At 37.5% G+C, this 16099-nt stretch overlaps 2 long non-coding RNA genes across 4 annotated transcripts; both read right to left on the bottom strand.

Annotated features, from left to right (window-relative positions):
* Positions 1 to 2127: 2127 nt before the first annotated feature.
* LOC110909760 lies at positions 2128 to 3342 on the bottom strand. Its single transcript, XR_002575602.2, has 3 exons — positions 3300 to 3342; positions 2525 to 2577; positions 2128 to 2407 (listed from the first exon to the last, which is right to left on the bottom strand). It is a non-coding gene; the product is annotated as an uncharacterized LOC110909760 (long non-coding RNA).
* Positions 3343 to 10264: 6922 nt separating this feature from the next.
* Positions 10265 to 15120, bottom strand: LOC118487233. Of its 3 annotated transcripts, none has more exons than XR_004880925.1 (11): positions 14983 to 15120; positions 14804 to 14897; positions 14228 to 14653; positions 13840 to 13918; positions 13436 to 13667; positions 13296 to 13363; positions 12423 to 12863; positions 11814 to 11965; positions 11459 to 11729; positions 10735 to 11345; positions 10265 to 10638 (listed from the first exon to the last, which is right to left on the bottom strand). It is a non-coding gene; the product is annotated as an uncharacterized LOC118487233 (long non-coding RNA). The 3 variants fall into 3 exon arrangements; XR_004880924.1 differs by having other exon boundaries at positions 11459 to 11965; positions 14228 to 14264; positions 14523 to 14653; XR_004880923.1 differs by having other exon boundaries at positions 11459 to 11965.
* Positions 15121 to 16099: the final 979 nt, after the last annotated feature.

Raw genomic sequence — 16099 nt, 5'->3', positions numbered from 1 at the left:
CGTGTATTGCGTCTCGCTAGATTGCTGAAGAAAATAATGTTCCCGAAACTTTAAATAAATAAAAAAACTTAAACCATGAATAATAGATTATATTATACAAATAGCTTAGCATATAACTTAGAATGTTCTCGATTAATATAATGTCTTGCAAAACTGACCCAACCTTTAAAATTGCTCTTGGCTCCATTCATCTTTGGCTTCATCAATTGCCAACAACAACAGAAACAATGATGTGATTTAAAACCTTGTTTATGAATCAGATTTCAATCGCTCACTAACCTTGTGTCGAGTAGTCAAGATAAGTTTAAACTAATCATCTCAATCACATATTCACAGTTTTAGAAGGACTAGTGCACAGAATTTGGTGATGTCATATCAAATTAGCAACTTCTCATGCATATTAATTGCATTTGATCCGTACGTATGTATCTATATCATTTAACATTGATTAGAAGACTGACCAGTAGGTTCTTCAGGAAATCTGAAATGACCTTGCTGCGTTTATCCTGCCATGGAAAGAAACACGAATGAAGGCATATCTATTGATAATACATCATTCCAGAATTGAAAAATGAAATTGTTACCTACCTTATGTGCCTCACTTGTTTCTGACTTTGAATCAAACATATAAATAAAGATATCAGTTGGTTGTTTAGGAACCGGGTCAACTTGTTTAGAAACCACAATAGCTTGACTTTCATCTTTCTTTGAACTCAACTCCTGGACCTCCCTGTTTACACACATAACCAAACTACCTAAATGAATACATTATCATTTTATTTGTATAATTAATAAACAAATTAATTACATTGTCAGTTTTCGTAATTCCTCCTCATAATCCCTGTGAAGAGACCAAAAAAATTAAACCATCTATTAGACCTTCAAACTATTTTGAAAATGAACATTATATAATAATCTTTTGAATATAGTTAAGTTTTATCACCTTTTGATATTTGAAATTACTTCTTGTAGATTCCAGATTTCTTTTGCCACAATGGGATCCTGGACCGGAGAATCACCGGCCTTCCAACCAGGTGGTGGAATCCAAAAAGAGTCCTTAACTCCAGCATCTTTCCTGATTTTAAGAAGATCTGCACATTCAAGCCAGTATCCATTGCACCATCGGCATTGTGTGATCTCGCTTCAAATGGAAGCGCAGGCCTCGTAATTGGACTCTACATCATTGCTTTCTTCTCCTTCATTGCTTCTAGAAGATTCAATTCAAGCGAAAAACATTTATCTCGGAATCACAATCTGAAATAGAAAGAACGATTCAACAAACGACACATAACAAATTACTTTTTAAAAGATTAGGGCTACAGATTTAGAAAAAACCCCAAATCTAACTTTAGGGTTTATGAATGAATTTAAACGTGAAAGTTCTAATTAAATTAGAGGCATATGAACCTAAAAATTCAAGAAAAACAAAATAATGAATCAGAGATCGATGAATTACCAGATCGGAGCACTAAATAAGTCCCTCGAGGTGAGAGTCGTTCTTGGTATTGAGCCGGTGAAACTGAATGCGACCACTCCGTGGAAGAGAGTCTGATTCAATGAAGAAGCAACAAATGAAACAAACCCAGAGGATTGATTGAGAGATGAATCGGCAAGGTGAAATACAGATTAAGATCTAGGGTTTTTATTTGAAATAGGATTTAGAAGGGAAGTAATTCATGTTAATGAAAAAAAAAGATGCGATATAACACTATGTGAAAGGAGAAAGAGCGTTCTCTTATTTTTCCGCTCAAATGAAAAGCATATGGATTGTAAGAATCACACGTGGCAATAAGATGTTTAAGATCATGCAATGTGGCATAAGTTGGTTTTGCTTTATTAGAAGTAGTAGATCATATGGTATCAAAAAAAGGTCTTTCGAAGTATGAGAAAAGTCATGGATAAAGTAATGCATACTGAACAACTTCAGTACTTTAACAGTTCACTTATGTTGTTCGCCAAAGTGAATGACAACAGGTTTTTTGAGAATTTCGGATGTGAAATGATGATCCATATACTTCCTTTGCAAGAACTGTGAAGAACAACATCTATTAATTACAAAAAATAAATAAATGGTTTGACTAATTTATATTACAAATAGCTTACCAGATTGCCAAGTTCGTTCTGGGAATAACATAACATGATGAAACTCATTCTTCAAATCATCTTCACGATCATATTTGTAATGACGATTTTTGAAAGTGTTATCTTTGACGACTTCAAATACAATAATATCGTTGTTTTCAACACCAAGACTGTTAACAACTTTAGCCCAACCGTTACAGATACAGTATCAAATCGATGTCGGTTTGACTATAGCCGTCCAAAAATCATCACCATCTGTCTTGAGAATAACAGACACAGGATAGTCTTGTAGTCCAATGTCCAAATTATACGATGTTGGTAAAGGCTGTATATGTGAATACAAATGTAAGTATGCCTTTACGGAAAAAAAATATGAAAAACGAACTTACATAATACATATATGTAGTATGTGATACAAAATTAATCTATAAGAAAGAATTACCAGTGCTGATTGTGTAGAGTCCAAAACATAACTGAAGAAGCAACGATGATTTGCTATTAACCACATTAATAAAGAAAAATTAAAAAGTTGGAAACATATTAGAGTATCAGGTAAACACAAAATTATCTTAACAATCAACGTTAAATATACTTTTAGGGATTATAATTATACAAAAATGCACTTCCTAAGCTGGTGTACATCTATAATTATACTGGCAAAATCATGGTTTCAAAAAATACCAGCACATATCATGGTATCAAACAAATCATAAAGCAAAATAAATATATAATCAAGCCATACAATAGAAACAAAAAACACACAAAATAAATATACTTTTAGGGATTATAATACCATTAAACAGCAAACCCTTACAGTGTCATTTAATTTGAATATAATTTGCTGTTAGGGTTACATATATTATCACTTTTAGGATTTATCATACCATTATACAACTAACCCTATCACTAACATTTAATTTGAATATACAAGCCCTTATGGTTTCAAATATTGTAAAAAAAACCCAAAATTTGGTAGTAAACGGAAACACTATATGAATACACAAATCAAAGAAAATAACGGGAAGAAAGATTAATTTGAAACTTTGAATAAAAATTACTTACATGGCTACATATATCATCCAAAAAACCCCAAATTAGGTCATAATCAGATTCAATTAGATGAATAGACAAAGCAAATAAAAACGCCACAACATAGAATCATTATAATTAAACAAAATCCTTGAAAGAAAACAAAGATTGAATAGAGGAAATCATACCCATTGATGTAATGGAATCACGGCAAAGAACTGGACAATGTAGAAGACGTCATAGCAGAGATCAATTAGGGTTTTTTAGTTGAAATTCAAATGAAGAAGCAAAGGATCTCAATGATTTTGGTAGGTTGGATTGATTGGAGAGAGATAATGAAGAGGCGGTTTCACAATTGAGTGAAGGAGAATGAAGGAAAAGCTTGTTTGAGAAGCCACTTATTATTGAGAAAAGGAATTGCCGCTTAAAATCAATTAGGGAGGAGTATCACATTGCCACGTGGCATCTAGTAGCTTAAGTTCATGCCATGTGGCATAAGTTTGTTTTGTTTTATTATAAGGTATAAATTTTCATTTTCTTTGGTTATAGATATTTACTAGTCTAAGTACCCGTGTAATACACGGGTTGCTAAACAACAAACAATTTATACTTTAATGCGTATATACTTTATTACAGGTTCGTTCGAATATTAACATAAATGATAGAAACTACGTGAAATAAGAAAAATACATGATAAACATAAAAAATTCACAAGTCATTGAATATCTCTTTATATACAACACTCATTGTTTTATTGTAGATTTGCCTTCTTTGTCAAGTATTAGTAACTTGATTCCATCTAGTCTTGTAACCCTTGATAAAGCTACGTACAATTGACCATGTGTGAAAACTGGTTGTCTCAAGTACAAACCAACCTTAGATAGCGACTGGCCCTGGCTTTTGTTGATCGTCATCACAAAACATATAGCTTTTGGAAATTGCATCTTTTGAAATGCGAAAGGTATCTTTTAAGTTATTTTGTTTCACTGTGTTTACCAAATATTATATGACAGATGAATTATTTCGCACATGGAAGTAGTCTAGGAAATTGAGAAGTTTTTAACTCGAAATAATTCATCGCAAGTGTTCAACAAATTGCTAGCCAAAAGACACAGCCACCGCCCCCTATACAATGTCTAGGTTTTCAAAATTGCTCCATTTCTCCAACACAAGCCAAATAATTTTGGCTCTTTTGACAGCCCACCAGTAAGATCCAGCGTTAATCTTTCCACTACCAGCTGCATTGAAGAAGCTTTACCACTGAATATCCTCTCAATCCGACAGAGCCATATTCAGCACATCACATTCATAAAGATCGCTTTTATAACCTACTTTAATCTTTTTGACCTGTAATGTCATATCCAAGTGCAGAAAATATATAATTAATTGCTTTTAACATGTAATCGTTACAGCTTAGAAACTTGTTTGGTAGTTTCATCAATGGAGATAATCAACAACCCAACACTAAAACTGATGTCTATCACTGAAATCCAAATAATCTATTTATCCCTTTCAAAACAAACACCAACACTCCCATAACATCAGCTATAGTATAAAATAAAAAGGGTTCATGAGTAATAAACCAAAAGTAGTAACCTCCCGTTCATGTACAAGAATACGTGAGCACAACCTAGATGTATTTTTTTCCATTTCTCTAAATATGAGTATGATAGAAAACGTGTTGTGATCCTATCACTAATTAGTTTCAGTGGCGTATCCAGGAGTTTATTCTAATGGGTTCCTTTTGGTAAATTATCTTTAATTCTCAACATTTTTTTTTCTAAATTCTATAAGGTTCTCACTATTTTTTTCCATTTTTTCCAAACGCGAGTTCCTACGAACCCACAAATGTGGGCTGGATCCGCCCCTGATTAGTTTGAGTGATGATATAAATCAATTAAAAAACATGTATACTTTAGCCTTGTTGGTCAAAGCTAGTCTTGTCGGTACTATTAGCTGATATATTTTACTGATAGATATTATTGTATATTTAGGCAGAGATATTTATGTATTTTGTTTCCTTTTATAGTGCTAGGGTTTCTTATGTATGGGATCTATATAAACTGATCCTCTCCTTTGTATCAATTCATTGAGAAATCAATACCATAAGCACTTTTATGGTATCAGAGCCTCGGCTCTTCAACCCCTCCTTTTTCCGATCAAAACCCTAGCTTCGGCTAACATCTCAGGTCCGATGAATAAAGAGGATAAATCTGACTCCCCAGAGTCCTCCGAAACATCCAATAAACCCACCCTTCATCCTGCATACTCGGTTACCAATGTCCAAACCAAAATCCGGACCTTAGATGGCACAAAAGTCACGTACAGCTCCTGGACAAAGCTGTTCCGACTCCATGCCACCGCCTATCAGGTTCTCAGCCACATTGACGATACACCACCCCCAGCCAAAGATTCCCCAGACTTCACCCCCTGGAAGGAACTTGATGCCCTTGTCCTCCAGTGGATTTATAGCACTATCTCCGATGATCTCCTTGTTCGTGTTCTGGAGACCGAATCCACCGCCCGCCATGCGTGGGTAAAACTAGAAAAGATATATTTAAGCAACAAGAAGGCACGGGCAGGAGCCCTTGAAACCAAATTCTGCAACCTCACACTATCGGCCTGTTCGTCTCTGGACGACTATTGTCAACAGATGAAGGATCTGGCCAATCAACTGGAAGATGTGGACCACAAGGTTTCGGAAGAACGCTTAGTCCTCCAACTCGTTCGCGGCCTACCAGCGGAGTATGACACTACCGCTTCTCTGATAAATGCAAATAATGCTGATTGGGACTCAGCTAGGAGCATGTTACAGGATGAGGTAATTCGGTTGGAGGCTCGCCAAAAATCATCTAGTTCAGTTTTAATGACACAATCCACCAACACATCCTCTAACCCACATCAACCTTCCTGTAACAACAATTCCAACCAATCACCAAACCCGTCCCAACCAAATTCAGCAGGGTATTATCGTGGTGGTCGTGGCCGCGGACGCGGCCGTTCCTACAGGGGCGGTCGTGGGTCGGGTCGTGGACAGCAGCACTATAACTCACAATGGCCAGCCCCAAATCCCTCCTACCCTCCGTGGGCCTGGTGGACTACTCCACCATGTCCCTACCCAACCCAACCAACTTATCGGCCCAATACACCTTTCAACCAGCCCCATAATCCACCTAATTCAGCCCACTATACCACTCCTGCATACCCAAACATCCCACAACAGCCCGCGTACAGCCCTGCTTCATCGGATCCTCCAGGCTTCGGTCAACAACAAGTCCATTATACTGCTCCTGGCTCACAAAACGGATACAATGCCCTTTGTCCATCAGATATAGGTGCTGCGATGTCAGCAATGAATCTTAATTATGACCCCAACGCGATCATGGACTCCGGTGCCACAGGTCATGCTACTGATGAGCAAGGTATGATTCAAAAACCCGACTCTTTTCCTGTTTGTCGTAAACTTTTGGTTGGCAATGGCGCGTCTTTACCAATTCATGGGTCTGGAACAGGATACCTGTACCTCCCCAACCGCACCTATGTCCTCCCTAATATCCTACATTGTCCACAAATAATCAAAAAGTTAATTTTTGTTCGTCGTTTTACTCGTGATAATAACGTTTCAATTGAATTTGACCCTTTTGGTTTCTCTTTGAAGGACCTTCAAACTGGGCACCTCCTTTCCCGCCACAATAGCACCGGGGATCTCTATCCAATCACCAAACCTGAACTACCTGCACAAGCCAGCTTTATCACCACCACCTCTCGGCCATGGCACGATCGTCTTGGTCACCCCGGCGCTCAAGTCTTAGATGTTCTTTTTCGTACTTTTAATTTTCCATGTAATAAGAATAAAACTACTACTTTTTGTCATTCATGTCAATTATCAAACAGTAAAAGATTACCTTTTTATGCTTCTTCTTCTTATACCTTTGCACCTTTCGATATTATCCATTGTGATTTGTGGACATCACCTGTGCTCAGTAAATCTGGGTACAAATACTATATGGTATTAATCGACAATTTTTCCCATTTTATTTGGGTTTACCCTTTAAAGTACAAATCAGAAACCTTTCCCATGTTTGTCAAATTTCACAAACTCATCGCCACCCAATTTAACAGAAATATTAAAACTTTTCAGTGTGATTTAGGAGGCGAATTTGACAACAATGCCTTCAAAACCTTTGCCACACAACAAGGACTTTTATTCCGTTTTTCATGTCCACAAACCTCCTCACAAAATGGCCGTGCGGAGCGTATGATCCATCGCCTAAACGACATCATCCGCTCCCTTTTAATCCATGCCCACATTCCCCCGTCTTTTTGGGTCGAAGCCTTACACACGGCTACTTATCTCCATAACATCCTACCCACCAAACGTCTTAACTTCTTTACACCCACCTTTGCCCTTTATCTTCGACACCCTACATATGACCACCTGCGCGTCTTTGGATGCGCTTGCTACCCCAATACCTCGGCCACCCAACCTCATAAACTACATACCCGTTCGATCCGGTGTATTTTTCTTGGATACCCACCGGACTTTCGCGGATACCGCTGCTTCGACCCCACCACCGGCAAGGTCACCATTTCCCGTCATGTGACCTTCGATGAACATACTTTCCCTTTTACCCTACCCACCTCTATTAATTCCTATAATTTTTTGGATGATCACACCCCTCCCGGCTTTACCTTCACTCGCCCCATTAACACCACCCCAGTCGCGTCTTCTCCTAACATGTCCAAACACCCACCACAACCTTCCCAACCAGCCCGTGCCCCGGCATCCACATCCACCTACCCGCTGACATATTCCCGACGACCCAAACCCGCTAATCCAGCCCAACCGCACCCTTCCACCACCACTAACCCTGCACCTGCTGCCCCATCTGTGTCCACCCAAAACCCATACCAGCCCACACCCTCTACGGGTACTACTCCGGCTGCCACCTCCACCCGCACTCGCCCACCGTCCAGTCACCCTATGACCACTCGGTCCAAAACTGGCAGCCTCAAACCCTTACACTATGCTTCACACATATTGACCATCTCACCCATTCCCTCTACATATACTCAGGCCCTAACCGACCCGAATTGGTCGCGCGCTATGCAGGCCGAATTTACGGCTTTACAGGAAAATGAGACGTGGGATTTGGTCCCTCGCCCCACGACCCAACCAGTTATTAGATGCATGTGGCTATTCCGTCACAAGTTTAAATCAGATGGGACATTGGAAAGATATAAAGCACGGTTGGTCGTCAATGGTAAATCACAGACTGTGGGAATCGATTGTGAGGACACTTTCAGTCCTGTAGTGAAACCGGCTACAATCCGGACTGTCCTGTCTTTAGCCGTTTCAAGGTCCTGTCCGATACATCAATTGGATGTAAAGAATGCCTTCTTACATGGGCATCTCAATGAGACCGTCTTTATGCATCAACCTCCGGGTTTTCTTGACAGACGTTATCCAGGTTTTGTTTGCAGGTTGAAGAAATCTCTTTACGGCTTGAAGCAAGCCCCTCGGGCGTGGTACACCCGTTTTGCCACTTACATTCTCTCACAGGGTTTTCGCAACAGCGTATGTGACAATTCGTTATTTATCTACACTCAGGGTCCACACATTGCATATCTACTTTTATATGTAGATGACATTGTCCTTACTGCTTCGTCTGAGGCTTTTCTACATGATGTTATTCAGAAACTCTCACGAGAGTTTGCCATGACTGATTTGGGTGCTTTACATCACTTCCTTGGTATTAAAGTTACTCGCCGGCCCAATGGATTATTTTTAGATCAGTCACAATATGCTAAGGAGATTCTTGCTAGAGCTTCAATGACAAATTGCAAACCTTGTGCCACCCCGGTTGATCTGTCATCCAAGTTGAGTGCTACAGATGGCCCCCTTTTTCATGACCCGACTCTTTATAGAAGTCTCGCTGGTGCTTTACAATACCTTACTTTTACTCGGCCAGATATATCCTATGCTGTACAGCAGGTTTGTTTGTTTATGCACGAGCCTCGTGAACCCCACTATGCGTTCATGAAGCGCATTCTTCGGTATTTGCAAGGGACGATTGACTACGGCATTCGCATGGTCAAATCAACCACTCATTCATTGGTTGCTTATTCGGATGCTGATTGGGGTGGGTGTCCTGACTCCCGTCGCTCAACAAGTGGGTATTGTGTGTTTTTGGGCGATAACTTGCTTTCTTGGTCATCTAAACGACAACCTACAGTTTCACGTTCGAGTGCAGAGGCTGAATACAAGGGAGTCGCAAATGCTGTTGCCGAAGCCACGTGGATACGTAACCTTTTACTCGAGTTGCAGGTTCCCTTGCAGACCGCGTCAGTTATCTATTGTGATAACGTGTCTGCAGTTTACTTATCCGATAACCCTGTTCAGCACCAGCGTACAAAGCACATCGAGATAGATATTCATTTTGTGCGGGAAAAGGTTCGGATTGGCCATGTTCGTGTTCTCCATGTCCCCTCGTCTTTTCAATATGCAGATATATTTACCAAGGGGCTTTCTCGTCAACTTTTTCAGTCTTTCAGGTCCAGTTTGACCGTTTGCCCGTTGACCGATCAAACTGCGGGGGGCTATTAGCTGATATATTTTACTGATAGATATTATTGTATATTTAGGCAGAGATATTTATGTATTCTGTTTCCTTTTATAGTGCTAGGGTTTCTTATGTATGGGATCTATATAAACTGATCCTCTCCTTTGTATCAATTCATTGAGAAATCAATACCATAAGCACTTTTGGGTACATCTAAGGGATGTGAATGTTGCGGACCAGTAAACACTTTTTTCTGTTACAAGTATTTCAATTCGCGGTGGCTACTTTGACCCGTTTATATGTAGATGGACCAGTAAAGTAAAGTAACTGAAACCATAGATACATACTTTAAAGTAAACACATACCTATAATCAAAGAACCGCGTCGCTATTTCCTTAAGACTCCTAATCTTTGTACTTACACCACCACTGATTATTAGAAGTCTCCTGACCTATTTCATTTTTAGCTAATTATTATAAGTTGCATGGGTGACCTGTTATCAAATGAATTAGCAACTGATAGAAAGCTTAAATGACAAATACCTCAATAATACAGAAAAAAATGTATTCACTGTTCTAAGGTTTGAAAGATTAATTTTCATGTAAAATAAAGAGAAAGTACATAGTTTATGTTTCTTGCAGTTAGCCCTAGTTCATATTTTACATCATAATAAAAAAAAAACAACATATGCTAACTATCCACTTTTGTATGGCCATCAATGAGCATTTGGTCAATTTTGCTAACGTCAGCGTCAACCACAGCTTTCGACTCCTATTCTTTCACAAGAGTGGCTTTCACAAGAGTGATTTTCAAAAAAAAAAAAAAAAGACAGCTCATAAAGGACCTGGCCCCTTTCAGTAGAAAGCACAAATTTATTACATCAGCAGCCGGTAGAAGCTAGAACATACCGGAACCCTTTCAATGAAGATGCCACTTCTAAACTGGCCATAAAAGCTAGAACAACCTAAATAAGTAACACAGTTAATACGGTCATAAAATGTAATTAAATAATGAAAGTGGGTTAGACAAATTCCAAAAAAAAAATAAAAGTGTCGCTTACATTTGAGACCTTCGACACACCCCTCCTGCTCAAATTAAGACTGACAGGAATCCTATTCAGGAGCAGCCTCCAGTTGAAGCAAAGAGCTTTCACAGGCACCCATTTTAACCAATAGAAGTCTGAAGTTTAAGGAATAACTGAATCATGACTATGAAGAATCGCATGAACCGATTTCACCGAGAACATGTTATTTGGGTCAAGACACTATAGCCATTCATCAACTTCGGAAGAACCACAACTTTTCACCATTTCAGACAAGTCATTTATATCCGAGGGGGTATCCAAACTGAGATGTTTCCAAGGCCGGTTCCAAGAGAGACTAATGTTCCCTGATACATCAGTGCTTCTCCTTTGTGACACCGAACAATATTTTTACTGGCTTTAATGGTATACAAGTTGAGGAAACGATCCTTAAAATAGGGGTTACCAAACCAGTTGTCTTTCCAAAAAAAACATTCTCCTAGCTTCCTGCTAAAGAGATCCCGAATCTGAACACCAAACTTGTTGAAACTGTCACTAATCTTGGCAATTCCTAGCCAAGTTCCAAGAAGGGTGCTTTTAACCCAGCTTCATTCCTTGCTTGTTGAACCAAGGTCCTTGCATCAGCTGGACTGTAGGAAAAAAGGCACATTGCTCTTACTATATCACATTTTATGTTGCATAACATGAAACAATGTCAAATGAATAACTAAATAAAAAAATAAAAAAATAAATATAACTGTACCTGTAATTGGAATTGATGATCTTACCCATATCCACAATAAGAATTATCAATTTACCCAAGAATAATAAGCACTTTCTAATTCTACCGATCCAACAAATAAGCAGCTCGCTAGCCCTAAAAATAATAATACCATGGTGCCTCGTTCACACAAATAATGACAATTTGACTAATAAAAGTAGCATGGTCTCTCAGTTTGGTTTTTATTTTATTTCACAAATAATGACAATTTGTGTTTTAACCACTCAGGACTACAATTGTGAATGACTCTAGCCTGCAAAAGTTACAAAACAATAAGAATGTATGATGTTTGCGGGGACCATAAATCTGGTGAAAAGAAAGTTGAAGGTATAGTAACTTGTGGAGTTCTGACACCTAACCATTTTGCTAATTCATAGGCAAATGGTATCTTTCACCTTTTCTAGAGCTTATTTGATTTTTAACCACACGTTTTCGTTTCATTTGTCAATATGTTGAGCAAGTCTCCGATCTGGCACATCATAGTGATATCTACAACACCACATTTACTTGTAAGGGATAGAAAGTTTGGATAACAGATGAAACAACTTTGAGTTGAACAAGTATTTTTTTAGTACGGTTTGGATTAGAACATATAAGCTATTTTTTATAAGTGATGTCTAAATATGACAACAAAAACTATATTATTACAAGATCAATCTATTTTTTTTAAATGAAGCAGTTTAGAAAATCATAAGCAACAGTTTGGCAACCCGGTTAAACCATCCTGTTTTCGGTTACCTTTTCTTTACAACCGGAAAGTATATTATTTCGATGCCTATTAAAAACAAAGTTATACCCAGATTTGTTTTATTAGAAACATCTCGAGGGTCTAACAAATAGGTTATTAATGTATATTATTTAAATAACTTTGATAAAATAAAATATTATATGACTTTTGAAGCAAACAGACAATTCTTCACTCAAAAAGCAATTTTGTGAATAGTACCTCACTCAACAGTAGCAAATCGGGTGGAGCACTTCTAGGTCTTCTAGTTGCTCTACGTCAACCACGATACATGCTCACAATTAAAATAGTATTTTACAGGACCCATATCATTCATTCAGGTAAACCCCAAATTTCTGCATGATTCAAGTAATTACGTGACCGTTTCCTACAAAAAAGAGTATACTAACACAAGTAAATAATAAACATTAACCAACTAAGAACCACAATTCCAGTACTTTGATTAAAAGAAGCTGCAAATCAAGAAGAACTATGTGGCACTTTTTATGCTTGCTAACTTATTGGGTTATCTTCTGTCATGACATGTCCATTTGAGAAGAGCTAAGACCATATATACAATGAGGAACATTTTTTAAGTCGTGGATTATGTGTGTAAGCCTCACAACGTGCCAGACTTTTGATACGCACTCTACCATATGCAACCTGAACCAAGTAACAAAGCCATTTGTCTTTATTACTTTTTAACTATAAAATGCAATCTGCAGGTTACCAACCAAATGACACGTAATCTACCATATGTAACCTGAACCAAGTAACAAAGCCATTTGTATTTATTATTTATCTTCTATAAAATGCAATCTGCAGGTTACCAACCAAACCCAAGTTGCAATTTGACCCGTTACCAAAAAAATACAATCTGGACTCGTAGTCTGACCCGTTAATCAACCATATGATATATAGCCAGAATTAAATTACTTCTAGTATATGCAGACCACAACTACGATGGGGAAACAACATTACAATAACAATAAAACATACAACCACCATCAACTACATTGGCATAATCCAGATCAAACACGTAAATGAAAAATGGTTAGCTGATCCATGAACTGAAAAAAATTAGAAGTAACTTACTCTTAAAATAGAGGCGGAAGCAAGCCATAAAAATCCAATTCAACCCAACGAAGCCCCATAGCACAATACTGTGAAGCAATCAATATCAAGTTAAAATAAATATTATGATGTTTAAATTAAAATACAAGTGTAAGACATACCATGAACTAATCCAATATATTGGATAATGATCCGCCTTTAGTATCTTTGGAAGCAAAACTTTGAGAGTTTTAAGGTGAGAGGCAATCTGATGCATGGCCCAGCAGAAAGAAAGTCCACCATCATAATTCTCTTTACTTTCTGATGTATTATCAGCAAATATGGCACAATATTGGTTAACGACATCAAACAGATGCATCCGGTTACAGTTATTGAATATACCGTCTTCTAGATCTGGAAGAAGTAAAGGCAGAGACTTGGCCAAAGAATGAGAAAAAAAAATAATAATAAAAATAAACAACCTTAAAGTTATGTTAAAAACCACTATTTTCATGCAAATCAACAAACAACTTATAATAGTTATGTTAAAAACCACAAGCTTCTTGCAACTCAACAAACAACTTACGTAATAGCATAATGCTCCACAAGTATGTGACTTGCTTCAGGTCCAACCTCGTGTAAAGATTCATTTTCATCCACAAGATCTGATTACAAATGTCAATTGTATTATGAAAAAGAGCATTGAAATGAAACAAACAAAAAATAGACATTTTTAAAGAAGCACCCGCACCCAAAGAAAAAAACAAAAAAAAAAATTATAAGTGGCAAGTTTGACCCACTTATGAATGGGTCAATTATGATGTTAAAAACACGATAAAAAGAATAATCAAACCTCAATTGCTGGACTATATACTTTGGTTCAAAAATGAGCACAATCACTAATTTTGTGAGCGAAAGGAGTGAGCATACCCAAATCATAAAAATGCTTAATATTCTTGAAGTTATAATCATACCTAAATCACTTCACTTCATTTTTGCAGATTCCAACTTCTTCTCTTGTTGTAAAATAAAGATATAGATTAACAAACATCAACATGACAAATTAGGGCAAACAAAGAAAAGAAAAAAAATACATCAACACATGTAAAGATGTAGAACCATTGTAGATAAAATGGATAAAACAATATAATCAATGATAATCTATAGAGATGTAGAACCTGAACTTGAATTGGTAGAAGATAAAATTGATAACTCAGTACAGAGAGAAAGAAGATGGATGTTAGAAATTAACAATTTCAATCAACTTACAGATCTATCAACAAAAGAACCATCTCCACCTCTCATGTCCAATTTGAGCCCTAACAATCTGCAACAACAAAAACCCTAATCCCATTATCTGAGATAGGTGGTAATTCTCCTTGGTTGTCTTCATGTCCCCTCTGAGCACCACATGTTCCAAGAGACACATAAAGAAACAATTATCTCATACAAATTACAAAATGTTTATCTCAACACCATCGTTTTCAAATTTCATATGCTAAAAAATAGACTTTAAAGCTAAAAAAATCAACCGGAACATTCAATCATACCTCTAATTTCATAGGATTCGATCACTCACAAAGCAAACCCCTTCAAAAACTATGGATCCCGTTTCGCTCGTCACCATTAAATTACTCCTATCAACTACACAGAACAACTGCATAAAATTAAAATCGAAACTCATACATGCGATATGAAGATCGAAGATGTCTGAGAAGAAAAAACATACAATCGATTGAACTCCAAATAATGTAAACCAAAAGACAGAACCGCAGACAAATGGTTTTAGGGTTTCTTTGAAGTGATTTTGGAAAGAAGAGAGAATGAGGGAAAACAGCTATTGATTGAGAAACAGGTGAATAAATAAGGCGCTCGTGAAAGTGAATAAGAAAGGAGAGAAAGGAAAATGCCGCCCAAAATCACAATTCTCTGGCCAAAGAGAATAGCCACCTCATAGTCAAATAGTCAACCTTTATTTTGCTTTAGTATAATAGATAGATGTTATTCAATACTATGTTCTAAATCAAAAGGTAAAAATGACTGTCATATCATTTAATAAAATAAATAGTTTACTATATGATAACATTGATTACTTTTGTAAATGAAAGTTTTTTATAAGTAACTTAATATAGTTGGAATTACCTTTGTTAGAAAAATAAGATTTGGTTATTCCGAATAAATGCAGGATAGATGAAAATGATGTGTGTGCATCCAATTTCAATATTTTATTATACAGTCTTGTGTTTATGTAAATCTACGAAAAGTATATTTTTAGCAATTTGCGATGAGTGTGAAATTAATGTTGCGAACAGTCCACGTATACATCTCTCCTTTGTTTACGATAGTCCACTTTCCACGTATAAATTCTATTCTATTTATAGTATATTATATAAAGGGTCTCTCATTTACGGTATACGTCTTTTTTACATATAAAAGAGAGTATACTTCTTTTACATGTATGATACATCTGGGATCGCACATTAACTAGACATGTCACCAATTTTAGAGAAAACCCACTACACAAGGGTTCACTGTGCTAAACCTCTAGCTTGCGCATATCATTTTATCATAAACGAGATTCCAACTGTCAACATACCTTAGGCCGTGGGGTATGGGGCTTGGGTTGGGGCGTGCCGCGTGGGTTGGGGGAAAACGCCCAAGCCACCACCCCGGGTGGGCTTGGGTTGGGGTGTGGCCCTTGGGGCTTGGCTTTCAAGCCGGGCGTGGGGCGGTCTTGACAAACCTAGCTGGCTGCCTCCCATTCGCTCACCCCGCCATGTCATAGCAGCCATTTCAAAAGTTTGAATTTTAAATTCAAACCGTTTGGGGGAAAACCAAACCGCCAC

Source organism: Helianthus annuus, chromosome 15 (genome assembly GCF_002127325.2).
Source record: "Helianthus annuus cultivar XRQ/B chromosome 15, HanXRQr2.0-SUNRISE, whole genome shotgun sequence".
In the NCBI taxonomy this organism is placed as follows: Eukaryota; Viridiplantae; Streptophyta; class Magnoliopsida; order Asterales; family Asteraceae; genus Helianthus; species Helianthus annuus.
The sequence above is the reverse complement of the archived record's forward strand: the minus strand, read 5'-3'. Positions and strand labels throughout refer to the sequence as shown.